Source organism: Trichosurus vulpecula, chromosome 2 (genome assembly GCF_011100635.1).
Source record: "Trichosurus vulpecula isolate mTriVul1 chromosome 2, mTriVul1.pri, whole genome shotgun sequence".
Taxonomy (NCBI): Eukaryota; Metazoa; Chordata; class Mammalia; order Diprotodontia; family Phalangeridae; genus Trichosurus; species Trichosurus vulpecula.
The window spans coordinates 140471802-140487612 of record NC_050574.1 but is presented as its reverse complement, the minus strand read 5'-3'; the positions used below and the strand labels follow the sequence as shown (position 1 = coordinate 140487612).

The following is a 15811-nucleotide window of genomic DNA, read 5'->3' as shown; positions in this document are numbered from 1 at the left end:
AGACAGACAGACACACACACACACACACACACACACACACACGCACACACACAAACACACACCCCTTTCTACAAACAAGGACAATATTGATTAAATGTCACCTCCTCAGTGAAACCTCCCCTACCCACAGGGGCTAAAAGGGTGCTTTCCCTCCTCTGAGCCCTTTACAAAATTTTCTTTTTTCATTATATGACAAAATAAATCTTTATCCTCTAGTAGAAGAGAGAAGCCAGCTTGCTAAATGCATAACTAGGTAGCTAAAATTTGTGTCAAGAAGCTAATGCCTACCTAGAGAATGAACCTATTTCTTTTCCAAACCAGAAGAAATCCATTAACCAGTGAATGCCTTGTTCCATGTGACTGGGCCAATATTCTGTGGAAAGATGCCAAAGGAAGGGGCAGAAAATGAGAAATGCCCAGATGATTGGAAAAGGCAGTTTCTGTACAGAATTTACCACATGGGGCTAAGTCAAGAAAACTGAATGACTGAGCCCTTGACTAACACAGATTAAGACATCATAGTTCATAAACTCATCTATTTTTATGTTTTTCCACTTCTTTTCTCCCAGTTAACCTAGTAAATTTCCTTTTGAAAATCCTCATCCTCATGTCAACTCATCTAAGAGGAAAGGTGATTTTTTTGCACTTAGGCAGGACAAATAAGGGTAAGACAGAGAATACAAAAAGACAGAAGGGATAGGGATACAAGATCACAGGTTTAAAAGCAAAAGAGTCCTGGTCAACCCTTTCATTTTGCAGATGAGGAAACTGAGGCCCAGAGAAATGAATTGACTTATCTAAGATCAAATGAGTGAAAGGCAGGATTCAAATCTAGTTTTTCTGACTCTACAGTGAGTGTTCTTTCCACTGTACCCCAGGTCAAAGACAGCTGTAAATCTTATCTTGCCTGGGATTTTCACATACTCAGATGGACCTTATCACATATTCTCTTGAATTGTAATTATTTTTGTACATGTCTTCCCTGCCATGGCTGACCTGACTCATTGCCTCTATTTCCTTCGTTACACACAGAAATAGCTACCCAGAGACACATAGGGCCCTCGGCAAGTGGGATATAAGAATTCTTGCTTCCAAAGCTCAGAGATTTAGAGTCTAGCCCCCCTCATTGCTGACTCTGCTTTGATCTTGTGCTTTGTTTTCAGTAGCAAGGCCTTCAGCATATTCCTTTTAACCAAGCCCTAACCAATTCCTAAGTCCTTGCCTTGTTCTCCCATAGAGAATCACAAAATCTAAGTTGAAGTGACCTCAGAGGCTGTTTAGTCCTATCTACACCTGAAAAAGAATCCCTTGTGCACAAATGATCATTTGGTCTAAGACCCTCAAGAATGAGGAACCCACTTTTTCCAGAGGCAGTTCATTCCATTTTTAGATAGTCTTAATTGTTTAAAAAAATTTCTTATACCAAACCATAATATGCCATTTCACAACTTCCAACAATTATTCCTACTTTTTCTCTCTTGGGTCAAGAAGAATAATGTTAATTGTATTTCTACGTGGCTACCCTTCAAACATTTACAGACAGTTAACATGTGTCTCTTGAATCTTTTCTTCTTCAGGCTAAACATTTCCAGTTCCTTCATATGACATAAAAGATAACAAGAATCTCTCAGGAACTAGAATCCTACCCTTAAATGGCTGACTCCCTAATGCCTGATTCCTAACCTCTGTGATACTGACAATCTGCCTAGAAGTCTTCTTATTGCTAAATCATCCCCCTCTAATAGTATGTTCTGCCCACCTGTTGGTATAAATACCTGTCATCCATTGATGATGCCCTCTTACTTGACTGTACTTCTCTGCCTATCACCTATTGCCAGGCACATCAATGCCATGCTCTGTTTATCTACTGAAGCATCTGCTGGTTGTCTGTCTACCCTTCCTGACTGCCAAATGAGACCTTCCTGAGTCTGCCTAGTCTCCTGAGCTAATTAATTCAACTACTAAATAATAATAAATGAATAGTAAGGCAAAGCTAAACTAATTCTCTCTTAGTCAACAGACAGAAGACAACTCTAAGTGTTTAACTACTATTATTGCTACTGCTGCTGACAGAGGGAAAGTTAAATCTGTTTACATATAATTTACATATATACGTATTAAGATATATTATTTTATTCATCTCATAATAACTCTGAGTTATTTTATACTCTATAAACATTATTACTCTAATCTACACATGAGGAAACAGAAGGTCAGAAAGTTTCAGTGACTTGCTCAAGGTCACACGAGTAGTAAATGGCAGGTCAGGAACTCAGAGCCAGCTCTGACTTCAAGTTCAATGCAGCACAATGTCTCCTTAGCACACTGAGAGAGGGCATGAAATTTACTGTTCCCAGACATTTGTCTCCTGCTCAGCATCTATAAATAGACCTGGCAGGAATGAGGACCATAGAGAGAAAGACTCAAGATCCAATATCCATGTAGTTCCAAAGAGGAATCTTTGAATGAATGAATCACTATCAATCAACCATGTCCAGTCCTACTTTGGCTTTGGTACTATATAGTAAGCATCTCCTCTAAGTTAAATTAGTGCACTGGTACCATTTCTCTTTTTATCTCGAAGTAATGATAAAACATTCCCTGTTATTGACTGAAGCCTGGGCTTCCAGCTCTGCTGCTTTGCATATCATAAAGGGAATAGCCAAATGAGTCTATTAAAATGCAGATTGTCACTGCTATGTACTTAAATGTTCTACAAATGCTGTCTGTTGGGCCATGGAAAATATGTCAAAAGAAGTACATTCTATCTCTATTATTGTACACACACACACACAAACATATATACACACACAGGTGGATAATATTAGTTGCAAATTTTTTTCAGGTGACATTGATTACTAAAAGTGATCTTAATAGATCATTTTACCAAGTATATAAGTTTGCATATGTGCATATATACACTTCTATGCATGCATGTAAGTGTGTGTGCACAATACATATGTGTGTATGGATGGCTAATATACATGTGTGTGTGTATATATATACATGTACATATATACACATGTATACACATATACCTAAATACAGTATACACATATGCTAGTATAACATAGCATAAAAATAGTGTATGCATATACTTTTTTCTGGAGATTGAGTTGGATTTTATCTCTGTCATGAAAGTTCTGCAACAGATTTTGTAGACAACAACATTCTAAATCTGGCCTTGAAGAGTACTATGGTGAGAGTTAGTTTTGACATTACAAAAGTTTGAGTTGCAATATTACAAAGGAATTTTGTATATTAGATTAGGAGCCAATGAATATAAGTTTAAATGACATTATAGCATCTGGAAATATTTCCAGATGGAAATTCAATATAGATAGATAGATAGATAATGTGTATGTATAGATGTATATATGCATGTGTGTGCATATATATATACATATATATATACATACTTACAAATGTGTATATGTACATAAACATACACATTCCCCTACTTGATCAAAAAGAGAATGTCATGGTACCATTTTTTTGTCTTAGCTTTTGCTCCATTCATGCTCTTGTTGAAAAATTAGGGGAGTTCAATTTTTTATTCTTGGCATGAGAAAACATATTGCTATCTTTCACTATTGTAGTGGCAGGACCAAAAGTGAGATTGTGACAGATAATTGGCAATGTATGCAATCTTTCTGTGCTTTGGAATTGTTCGGCATCCTGAGGATGGGGTTTCCAAATTCAAGTGTATACTAACAAGGAGAAGCATCCAAAGCAAACATTGACCATCTTATATAATTGGGAACTGTCAGACATTTTGTTTCCCCATGGAGGGAATCTGAGAGCTTTTTCATTTTACTGGGGAAAATTCTGTGTTGCTAATAAGTTGTTGAGGTGTTTGGGGGCAAATCTGCAGATTGGTAGACCATTTAAAACTTAGGAAAATTCAGCATTTCAGGAATGTGGAAATTTGGTAGATAAATATGTTTGGTGCAGTTTGGCAAAAAAGCCATCATTTTGTTCTACATTTTTTGAAACGTTAATAATATGATAAGAATTGCTTCTGCAAAATAAGGCATTTTCACATACTATTGTATTAAAAAGGAACCTCTATGAACTGCTGATTTATCTATATCATGCAGTACATTTGGTAGGCTTCTTGGAGAACATAGGCTGGACAGAATTACCCTGCAAAAAAATTTAAGATGGTTAGGCAGCTAGATAGTACAGTAGGAGTTTAGGTGGCCTGGTCGATAGAGTACTAGACTTGACATCAGGAAAACCTGAGTTCAAATTTAGCCTCAGATAGTAGCTAGCTTTGCTGAATGGACAGGTCGCTTAACTTCTGTCTGCTCCAGCTCCCTCATCTGTAAAAGGGAAATAATAACAGCACTTTACCTCCAGGTTGTTGTGAAGCTAAAATGAAGGAATATTTGTAAAGTATTTTGCAAATCTTAAAGTGTTATATAAATGTCAGTTATTGTTATGAAATTTTTCTCCTTTTTCAAATTTTCTTTTGGACTTTTCTTTTTACTTTATCACATTCTACATGAGAATTAGAGAATTGGACTTTCAGAGATACAGAGGCCATCAAGATGCTCAAGTGCCAAACATAGCTGAGCAGTAAGGCCTGGTCCAACACCCTGATAAGTGCTAACCCAGTTTCCACTAGATAAGATAATGCTTCATCTTCTGGGCCACACATCCTCCCACCCTCCCATCTGAATGTAAAGTTCTTCAAGGCAGAGACCATGTCTTCCATGAAAATTAAGTAAAGGAAAATTCTCCAGCTCCTGACCAACACAACACCCTAAATGTAGTAGCATCTTAAAAAATGTTGAAAGAATGTATGGGATTTAATTGAGTCTGGCTAGATCAGAGCTGCTAGAGTCCTAAAGAGAAAGAGTAAATTTGTCTGTTTATATCCCTGCTCCACAAATAGTCTGAATGATTGCTTTTGGAAAAGTTTTTAAGGAGAATTAGTTAAGCAACCGTCTTTTGTGAGACAGAATTGTCATATGGCTACCAGTTTTAGTGACTGTAGCATTTGTCATGTCATCATGTTCCTTCCAAGAAAGAATTTCTTATAAATGAATGCCTAGCCAATGTAGCTAAGGCAGCTAGGTGACTTAGTGGAGAGAGTACTGGGCCTGGAGTCAGGAAGACTTAAGTTCAAATCTGGCTTCAAACACTAGCTGTGTGACTCTGGACAAGCCAATTAACTCTGCTTGCCCCAGTTCCTCATCTGTAACATGAGCTGGAGAAGGAAATGGCAAACCACTCCAGTATCTTTGCTAAGAAAACCCAATATGGGGTCACAAAGAGTCAAACACAACTGAAATGACTGAACAACAAAAGTCATTATGAGTTTAATGGAGAAGCTCCAACTTCTTTCAGAGAGACATGGTGGAAAGGTGGAAACCATAGTCTAATTAACAGGAACTTTTTATATGGTAGAAGGAAAGAAAAAAATAAAGCAGATAAGGCTTGTATAAATCAGGCACTAAATTTGAAAACTGACATCACTTAAATATCTCCTAGATACAGATTAATGAAGGAAAATTCATAAAAGTGTGGGAAGTTAATTGCTTTTGAAAAATATTAAAGTCTAATAGAATATGAAATTACAGCTAGATTACATGGAGGAAGTGACATGGAAGAGTTTTTTGAGGATGAGTAGGGGGACATGATGAAAGAAAGAAAGAAAGAAAGAAAGAAAGAAAGAAAGAAAGAAAGAAAGAAAGAAAGAAAGAAAGAAAGAAAGAAAGAAAGAAAGAGAGAAAGAAAGAAAGAAAGAAGAAAAGAACCATTGGCAAATCATGAATTATGTTTTGATATCTAGTGCTATTGTGAAGAAAAATAGTGCATATTGTCAGACTAAGTAACAACATGAACCCTGAGTGGAGAATCAAAAAATTTTATAACTGGAAGGGACTTCAAGAGCCATCTAGCTCAATTTATTGGGGTAGCAGCGGGCTTTTGGAGGGAGGGGAAAACTCTTCTATATTATAACCAACAAGTGGTCATCTAGTCATTGCTTTAAGACCTTCACTGAGATGGAACTCAGTGCCCCAGAAGTAAAGCCAAATTCTTCAAGGAATAAAAGCTTGAATTTGCTTCATTTTAATTTATACTGATTGTTCCTAGTTGTCAATTAGTTAATAAATATTTAGTAAGCACCTACTGTGTACCAGGCACTATTCTAGGCACTGGGAATGCTAAAGAATAAAACAATTCCTTCTCGCAGGAAGGTTATATTCCAATGGAGGAGATAACAAGTACACGTAAAAATAGATACATCATGACTATAAAGTAAATAAAAACAAATATATTCAAAGTAGTTAATTAGATACAAGGTAATTTGGGAGGGGGCAATGGCGGTTAAAAGACCATATTCTCTGAGGTCAGGTGGAACACATTTAATCTCTCTCTCATGTAGCAGCCTTCCCAATACTTGAAGATAGCTATCAGACCCTCCCAAGTCTTCCCTTCTCCATGCCAAATATCTTCCATTCCTTTGACCCACCTTCACATACGATGAACTCAACGCCCTTCACTATCTCTATTGTTCTTCTCTGGATCCTCTCTACTATATCATATATGCTTCTGAAAGTGTGATGTGGTTTGATCAGATCTGAATATAGCAGGGACATCACCCCTTTGTTCCTGAAGGCCACGTATCTCTTAACGCAGCCTAATGCATTAAGCCTCGATGCAGCACCTTCCTACTTGGCAGCCTTATTACACTATGGATTCATGTAGAGCGTATAGTAGACTCACACCTAGTATCTGTTTCAGATAAAGTTCTAGTTACCCATGCTTCCCCCATTACATTTGTGAAATTGATTTCTGGGCCTAAATACAAGACTTTATTTTTATCACTAAGTTTCATCTTGATTCTGGGCAGCTATAGTGTCCCAGGGTACAGAGTGCTAGACCTGGAATGGGAAAGACATAAGTTCAAATTCTACCTCAGATATTTGCTAGCTGTGTGACCCTGGACAAGTCACTTAACTTCAGTTTTTTTCATTTATAAAATGAGGATAATAAAAGCACTTATCTCAAAGGGGTTACTAGGATGACAAAAACGGGATGATAACTGTAAAGTGCTTTGTAAACCTTAAATGCTACATATATGCTTATTATTATTATTATCCTATCAGATCTGGACCAATAAAGGTATTGGCAAATGAAAAGATGAACTAGACATTTATGCTTATCATTGGCAGTCTATTGTTTCTATTCCAATATTAAAAATGTGAAATTTGATACATTTGTGGAAATACATAGTAGAATTCAAGGTCTTAATTAATTAACCAATCATTAAATATTTGAATACTTATCTTTTTATATTTCTATGCTTTCCTGAATTTGACAATTTGTGGTTATTTGAGATGTACGATTGATACCTTCATTTATAGTTACACTTGAGACTAGAAATGCTTTCTCCTACCTTTAAAATACTGGCAAGCTTGTGACAACCTAATCTCCCTTTTAGTCATGTTGACATATTCGACATTTAAAGTTGGTTTTCTTGAAACAAAAGAATCATTGAATCATATAGCATAAAGCAGAAAAGAATGCAGCTTCCTGATTTTAGATAAGTTATCATTATTCTTCTTTTTATAGATTAAGAAATTGATACTGCAGAAATTAAAGTGATTTGCTCAAAGGCATAGTATCCTAATTAATGCTGAGGATTAAGAGTAGCTAATAGATGCAGAGTTGAATGGGATCTCAGAAAGGTTAAGTGACTTGAACAACTGTACAATGCCAGTAAACAGAGTTGAGAGTCAAATCCAGGCCCTTTGATTTTTTTCACTGAAACACACTCCTGACTCTTAGGTCAGTGCTCTTTATATTAACTAGGCAAGGGAATAAATTGATAAAACTCAAAAGGAAAAAAAAATCTATTACAACAAACTCCAAATAACTATCTACATTTTTTCATTGCACGGGTATGTTAGCTAATTTAAATTTGGTTTAGTAAATGGGAATCACTTAAGGTTTGGAAATATTTTTCTAAAATACATTTACATTACTAACATTAATTAAGATGGAATTTGTCTTAAACTATCTTAGTAGATTCCATCTTGGAGAAGCAATGTGGCATGGTGGATAGCGTACTGGATTTGGAGTCAGAAAGACCTGAGTTATAATTCTGACATAGACATTTCCTAGCTGTCTGGCCTTAGGCAAGTCATTTAAACTATCTCAGACTTAGTTTCTTCCTCTTTGTTAAAATGTGAACAAGAGGAGTACTTACGTACTACATAGTTGTTTATGAGCAAGTGAGATAATAAATGGAAAGCACTTTGAAAACCTTAATGAGCTACATAACTATAAGCTATAATTTTTATTATTATTGTGTTGATATGATTAAGGAGACAAAAGGATGATTTATTTTCTCTATCTTATGATGACTTAATAGAAATATGGGGGAGGAGATGGATGATAGCTCGGTTTTTGAAAGGGTACCAATGAATTAACACAAAGTCTATTGTGATATTTACTTCAATGTCCATCAGAAAGCCCCATCAAAACCTCAGTATAATTGTCTATGAATATCAGGAAACCCAGAATTGCCATCCTTTCCATCCTGATGAGTCTTTGCAAGCTATGATGTAAGTGATATGAGGCACTGTCAAAAAGAAGATGGATTCCAAATTTTGTATTCATATCTGATGCATGATAATTATAGACAGAAGGACTTAGAATGTGTCAAGATATACTGACGGCAGTATGGAGGCAATTATCCAGTTAATTCGGGTCCAGAGAGTATTAGGCCTGCATTGTTTAAAAAAATGATATCTCATGCTGATCAAATTATCCAAAAAGTTGCCCATCTCCCAGTTCACTTTACTTGTCTGGCTTATTGTTAAAATGTTCACAACTAAATTCAACAAAGATATTAGTCATAACTAGCAACTGAAATTGGGGTAAGGGGAAGAACTATCTGCATAGTTGTTACAATGCTTTTTCCTAGGCCCAAGGTGATATGTGATGTGCATGTGATTTAAGATTAAAAATTTCTACATAAAGAAGATACAGATCATCTCCTAGGATTTAATAAATGCCCAAGAGAAACTACGTGGACCTCAGGCTGAGCAATGGTGCTGGCATTCAACAGCATCTGTAGGTGTTTTGGTATAATTTCTAATTCAGTGAGAATGACACATCCTAAAAAGTGTGTTTATTACCGTCATCATTCATCGCCAACATCCTTTAAAGAAAGGTATTCTCAGTAACAAAGTGATCTTACAATGGGTTTTCTTTCCTCTGAGTATTGATCAGGAATATCATTTTAAGATATTGACAGCTGTGACTTCATAAAAAAGTGGCACATGAAAGAGATTCTGGAAGAATAATTCTTCTTTCCCATATTAAGATTCATAGCTGCACATGGAAGCTAAAGATTTGGGGGGCCATGATTAGCAAGGCAGCAAGCAGATTTTTCAGTATCTTTATGTCATCTTCTCTGTGCACACAAGTCTGTGTTTGTATAAAGAAAGGTGATATTTGGCTTTGATATTGCATATTGAAAACATCCAGAGAAAGATGAATTATTATTGTGGTGGATTAAAGTGACACGACTATCCATTTATATTCATTCTGTTGTGTGCCCTGAGAGCATCTTTCAAATCCCACAGAGGCTGAGAACAAACTTCACGTCTCATCCTTGAAGCCTGTTGATTTAACATTCACTTTTTCTTTATCTTTTTTTTCCCCACCTACACCTCAATCTCAAGTCAGCCAACAGGTAAACAGAACTCTGAATATCTCTATCTCTCCCTGCATCATGTTCTTATAATACATACATATGTACATTTGTCCCTGAAAACCCACTACTGTGCCTGAAAAACTAAATCCCAATTGCTAAAAAAGAAGGAAAAAAACCTCTCCTTTGAGCCCTCTTTTAATTATTCCAGGATGACTCCTAGACATATCTTTAAAGGGAAAATAGCTTGGATTTTCACAATGTCATCAATTTATGATGCAGGTCCTTCCAAGCACGGTGCTCAGCCACTTGCTGTATCCCCTCAGCAAATCATTGTCCCCACTCTCAGTTTTGAAGAAATGGATTTGTTCCTCAGAGGACAAGGGAGGCGGGTGGTCTCCCTCAGGGCTCTGGAAACAGAGGACCTGGGTTCAAATACTACCTCTAACATACACTACCTATGCGAAATTGGTCAATTCAATTAATCTCTCTGTGACTGTTGTCTCTTCTGTAAAATGGACTAAATGGCCACTGAGGTCCTTTCCAACTCTAGGTCTCATGATTTTTTTTTCCTGAAAGAAGGACCAAGTATGTTCAGATAATTTCTCCTGAAGCTAACAGGTTAGCAAGGTTATGACTTAACTGGAAATAACCATAGCAATTTCCATTCTACTTGACAATGTGTAGCAACTCAAAATAGCTTTTACTGAGGCAATTATTTAAGTAGACTATGTGTTCCTTGAGAGCAGGAATTGTTCCTTTATTGTTATTGTTTGTTTGTTTGTTTTTTGAGGTGAGGGATGTGGTTTTCTCAGTCCACATCCAGGAAAACAAAACACAGCATGATGAAAATAAAAGTGCTCTGAATATCACCCACTAAGGTGAAACTATTTGTAACCCTGTTTTAAAACTTTTTAAGCCCTGTTTATCCTGCCTGAGTAGGTGAAAGAGGAAGGTCATTGCAGATGGGGAAAGTCATCTGTTATGCTTTCTGTACAACAGAGTAGAAGAAAGAGCTAGCACTAAAATGAAAGGCATCAGACCTAGTTTTCAGTCCCAACTTTGACACCAAATTAGCTATTTGACCTTAAGCAAGTGGCTTGACCACTTGAAGATTTTATCTCCTCATCTGTAAAAATGAAGGGGGTTGAACTAAAGAGCTCTAACATCCCTCCTACATGTGTTTGTTTCAGCATTTATTTTAAACAATACAGAAACATTCACTTGTCCCAAGGATTGTTTTAACTCCAAATTAAGAAATTTAAGCTTAAATTGAAAAAAGGATTCTACTCATCCTAAGACAGAGGATGAAGACTAGAATAATCAGTCATTGTAAAAGTTAAGGATTAGTAAGTAGGTATTTAAATTTATATTATTATATAAACCACTATTTATAGATACTTAAAGTATTAATATTATTGAAGTATTTAGATTATTTATATTTCTTTAAAAACTAAAATGATTGAGTGTGTGTGTGTGTGTATGAGACAATTTCTCCTGCAATTAACAGGCTAGCAAGGTTGTGACGTAATTGGAAAAAGTCATAGAAGCTTCCATTACACTTGCCAGTGTTTAGCGACTCAAAATAGCTTTTATATATGTGGAGGCGGCTAGGTGGTGCAGTGGATAGAGTGCCTGGGCTAGAGTTAGGAAGACTTCATCTTCCTGAGTACAAATCTGGCCTTAGACCCTTACTAGCTCTGTGACCATGGGCAAGTCATTTAACCCTGTTTGCCTCAGTTTCCTCATTTGAAAAATGAGTTGGAGAAGGAAATGGCAAACCTCTCCAGTGTCTTTGCCAAGAAAACCTCAAATGGGGTCAATCACTGTAAACACCTCAACAACAACAAATATATATAATATATATAAATATACATATATATACATATATACATACATATGTGTGTTATCACTTTAAGTTTTACAAAGTACTAGCAGTCATTTTGCCCTACTATATACATCTCTACTTGAAACTATATTTATCCTTTAATAACAAGCCCAGATGTCATCTCTTCCATGAAGCCTTCTCTGAAATACCCAGCATGAAATTCATCTTCCTATAAACTCTCATACCACTTTACTTGTACCTTTGTCATATTCTATTATGTATGATAGTTTTCTGTGTCTGTCTTATCTCCTAAAATGCCAACTGTTTGACTATGAGATTATGTCTTACTTATGTGCATATGTCCCTAAAATTTGGTAGGAACTTGAACCCAATAGATAACAGATGCTTATTTAAAATGTATTCTTGCTAATTTATAAAATAGGGAAAATAATCCCTTACCATTATGTAAGTATGTCACAGAAATCCAGAATCCCTGAGTTAGATAGGAGCTCAGAATATATCTAGTCCAACCTGTATCTGAATAAAAATCCCATCTACAGCATCCCGCAACAATCTTTCACTACTTGAAAACTTCAAACAATGGGGAACTCACTACTCTGTAGGCAAGCCACTCTCCTTTCTTATTCTATTTGTTCTAAATGTTAAGGAACCTTTCCTTAAAATGTGCTGAAATCTGGTTCTCTCCAATTTCTGCTTCCTTGTGATTGTCACTTCTCTTTCAAGATGCTCATAAACCAACTCTTTCTATAATTTTGCCAGGAATTGAAGATGAGGCCATCGATCCATAATTTTTAGATTTTACTCTTGCCTTTTATGAAAGTTGGGACAATTGACTTTTTTTGTCCTATTAGGTATAGATAGGTATGGGGTGATACCTCAGAGTTATTTCCCTAATCAATAGGGATTTAGAGCATTTTTTTCATATGACTGATGATAGCTTTGATTTCTTTGTCTGAAAACTGCCTGTTCACATCCTTTGACCATTTTTCAACTGGAGAATGACTTGTATTTTTTATAAATTTGACTCAGTTCTCTATATATTTGAGAAATGAGGCCTTTATCAGAGATACTTGTTAAAAATTTTTTCACAGTTTTCTGCTTTCCTTATAATTTTGGTTTTATTTGTTTTATTTATGCAAAACTTTTTAATTTTATATAATTAAAATTATCTATTTCACATTTTATAATGCTCTCTATATCTTCTTTGATCCTAAATTCTTCCTTTATCCATAAATCTGACATATACTATTCCACGCTGTCTTAATTTTCATATGTTATCACTCTTTATGTGTAAATCATGTGCCAATTTTGACTTTATCTTGATATATTGTGAGATATTGGTCTATACCTAGCTTCTGCCATACTGTTTTCCAATTTTCCTAGCAGTTTTTGTCAAATAATGAGTTTTTGTTCCAAAAGCTTGAATCTTTCGATTTATCATATACTAGATTACTATGATCATTTACTCTAATATAATTTGTACCTTATTTATTCCACTGATCCACTACTCTGTTTCTTAGAACCAGATTGTTTCATTAATTACCATTTTATAATACAGTTTGAGTTCTGGTAGGGCTAAACTACCTTCATTCACATTTTTTATTAATTCCTTTGTTTTCCATGAGCTTTTGTTCTTTCAGCTGCATTTTATTATTTTTTCTACCTCTATAAAATATTTTTTATATATTTTGACTGGCATGGCACTAAACAAATAGATTAACTTAGGTAGAATTGTTATATAACATAATAACATATATTGGCTTGGTCTACCCATGAGCAATTAATATTTTTCCAATTGTTTAGATCTGACTTTGTATGAAAAGTGTTTTATAGTTGTGTTCATATAGTTCCTGGGTTTGTCTTGGCAGGCAGACTCCCAAGTACTTTATATTGTCTACAATTATTTTAAATGGAATTTCTCTTTCTATCTCTTCCTTCTGGATTTTGTTGGTAATATACAGAAATTCTGATCATTTATATGGGTTTATTTTGTATTCTGCAACGTTGCTAAAGTTGTTAATAATTTCAAGTAGTTTTCAGTTGATTCTCTAGGATTTTCTAAGTATAACATCACATCATCTGCAAAGAGTGACTGTTTTGTTTTCTCACTGCCTATTCTAAATCCTTTAATTTCTTTTTCTTCTCTTATTGCTATAGCTAATATTTTAATGCAATATCAAATAATAAAGGTGATAATGGGCATCCTTACTTCACCCCTGATTGTATTGGGAAGGCTTCTCACTTATCCCCATTACAGATAATGTTTGCTGGTGGTTTTAGAAAAACATTACTTATCATTTTAAGGTAAGCTCCATTTATTCCTATGTTCTCCAGTGTTTTAAACAGGAATGGATGTTGCATTTTGTCAAATGCTTTTTCTGCACCTATTGAAATAATCATATGATTTCTGTTGGTTGTGTTATTGATATGGTCAGTGTTGTAGGATTCTGGTTTTTAATCCATTCTGTTGTCCACATCCATTTTATGAGTTCATCCCATTCACATTTATAGTTATGATAAGGAACTGAGTAATTCCCTTCATGCTATTTTCCCCTTGTTTATCCCTCTCTCTCATGGCATCCTTTCCTTCCTCACAAATGTTTTACTTCTGATGACTTCCTTCCCCAATGTACTCTCCCTCTTATCAGTCCCTCCTCCCCTTTCTATTATCCCCATCCCTTTTTACTTCCTTATAGGGTAAGATAGATTTCTATATCCAACTGAGTGTATGTTGTTCCTTCTCTGAGCCAGTTTTGATGAGAGTAAGGCTTAAGCTTTGCCTGCCACCATGGCACACCACCCCCATCTTTCCCTCCCTTTCATGCCTCTCTTATGTGGAAGGATTTACTCAGTTCAACTCACCCCTCCTTCCAATGAAATTTTCTTTCTCACCCTTTTATTTTGTTTTTTGGGGGGTATCATCACATCAAAGTCACATATCCACACCTTCTATCTACATATATTCCTTATAATTGTTCTTATAGTAATAAAATTGTTGAGAGTTACAAATACTATCTTGCCATATAGAAATATAAAAAGTTTAACCTTATCAAATTTCTTTTGTTTTCTCTTTCTTGTCAATTTTTTTACCTTTTTATTTTTCCCTTGAGTCTTGTATTTGGAAGTCGAATTTTTTTATTCAGCTGTGGTCTTTTAATTAGAAATGTTTAAAAGTCCTCTATTTCATTAAATATCTATTTTTTCCATGAAAGATTATATTCAGTTTTTCTGGGTAAGTGATCCTTGTTTGTAATCCTAACTCCTCTGCCTTCCAGTGTATCATATTCAAAGTCTTCTGGTTCTTTAATGTGGAAGCTGACAATACCTGCATAATCCTGACTATAACTTCACAATATATGAATTGTTTCTTTTTGGCTACTTGCAATACTGTCTCCTGGATCTGTAAACTCTGAAATTTGGCTATAATGTTCCTGAAAGTTTTCATTTTGTGATCTCTTTCAGGCAGAGACAGGTAAATTCTTTCAATTTCTATTTTGCTCTCTAGTTCTAGTATACCAAGGCAGTTTTCTTTGATAATTTCTTGAAAGATGTTGTCCAGACTTTTTTTTTATCATGGCTTTTAGGTAGTCCGATAATTCTTATATTATCTCTCCTGGATCTATTTTCTAGATCAGTTGTTTTTCCAATGAGAAGTTTCACATTTTCTTCTACCTTTTTTTTTTACTTTTTTGATTTTTGTCTTACCATATCTTAATGTCTCATCGAGTCATTAATTTACACTTGTTCAATTCTAATTTTTAAGGAATTATTTTCTTTAGTGACATTTTGTACTTCCTTTTCCATTTGGTCAATTCTATTTTTAGGGAGTTATTTTCCTCAGTATATTTTTGTATATCTTTTCCCATGCTATTGACTTTTTTTTCATGATTCATGCATTACTTTCATTTCTTTTCCCAATTTTTCTTTTACTTCTCTAAGTTGCTTTTTAAAATTCTTTTTAAACTCTTCTAGGAATTCTTTTTAGGCCTGAGACCAAATTACATTTTACATTTTTCTTTGAGGCATCACGAGTAGCCATTTTGACACTATTGTCTTCTTCTAAGTTTATGACTTGATCCTCCCTATCACCATAGTAACCTTTTGTAGTCAAGTTCTTTTTTGTTCATTTTTTTCTGCCTTTTTTGTGACTTGGCATTTTTATGTGAGAGTTTGGCTCTGGTCCTGCACTGTCCCAAGTTTTTGGTTTTTTTTTTGTTTTTTTTTGTGTGTGTGTGCTGGGGCTCTGGGTCGTACTGCTGGCTTTAAGGTTTAGCTATTTGTTTTCT

At 35.1% G+C, this 15811-nt stretch overlaps 1 protein-coding gene across 1 annotated transcript in view; it reads right to left on the bottom strand.

Moving 5' to 3' along the window:
• GUCY1A2 (guanylate cyclase 1 soluble subunit alpha 2) overlaps positions 1–15811 on the bottom strand; it is a 434074-nt gene that overhangs the window by 256220 nt on the left and 162043 nt on the right. The gene's annotated exons all lie outside the window — the stretch shown is intronic.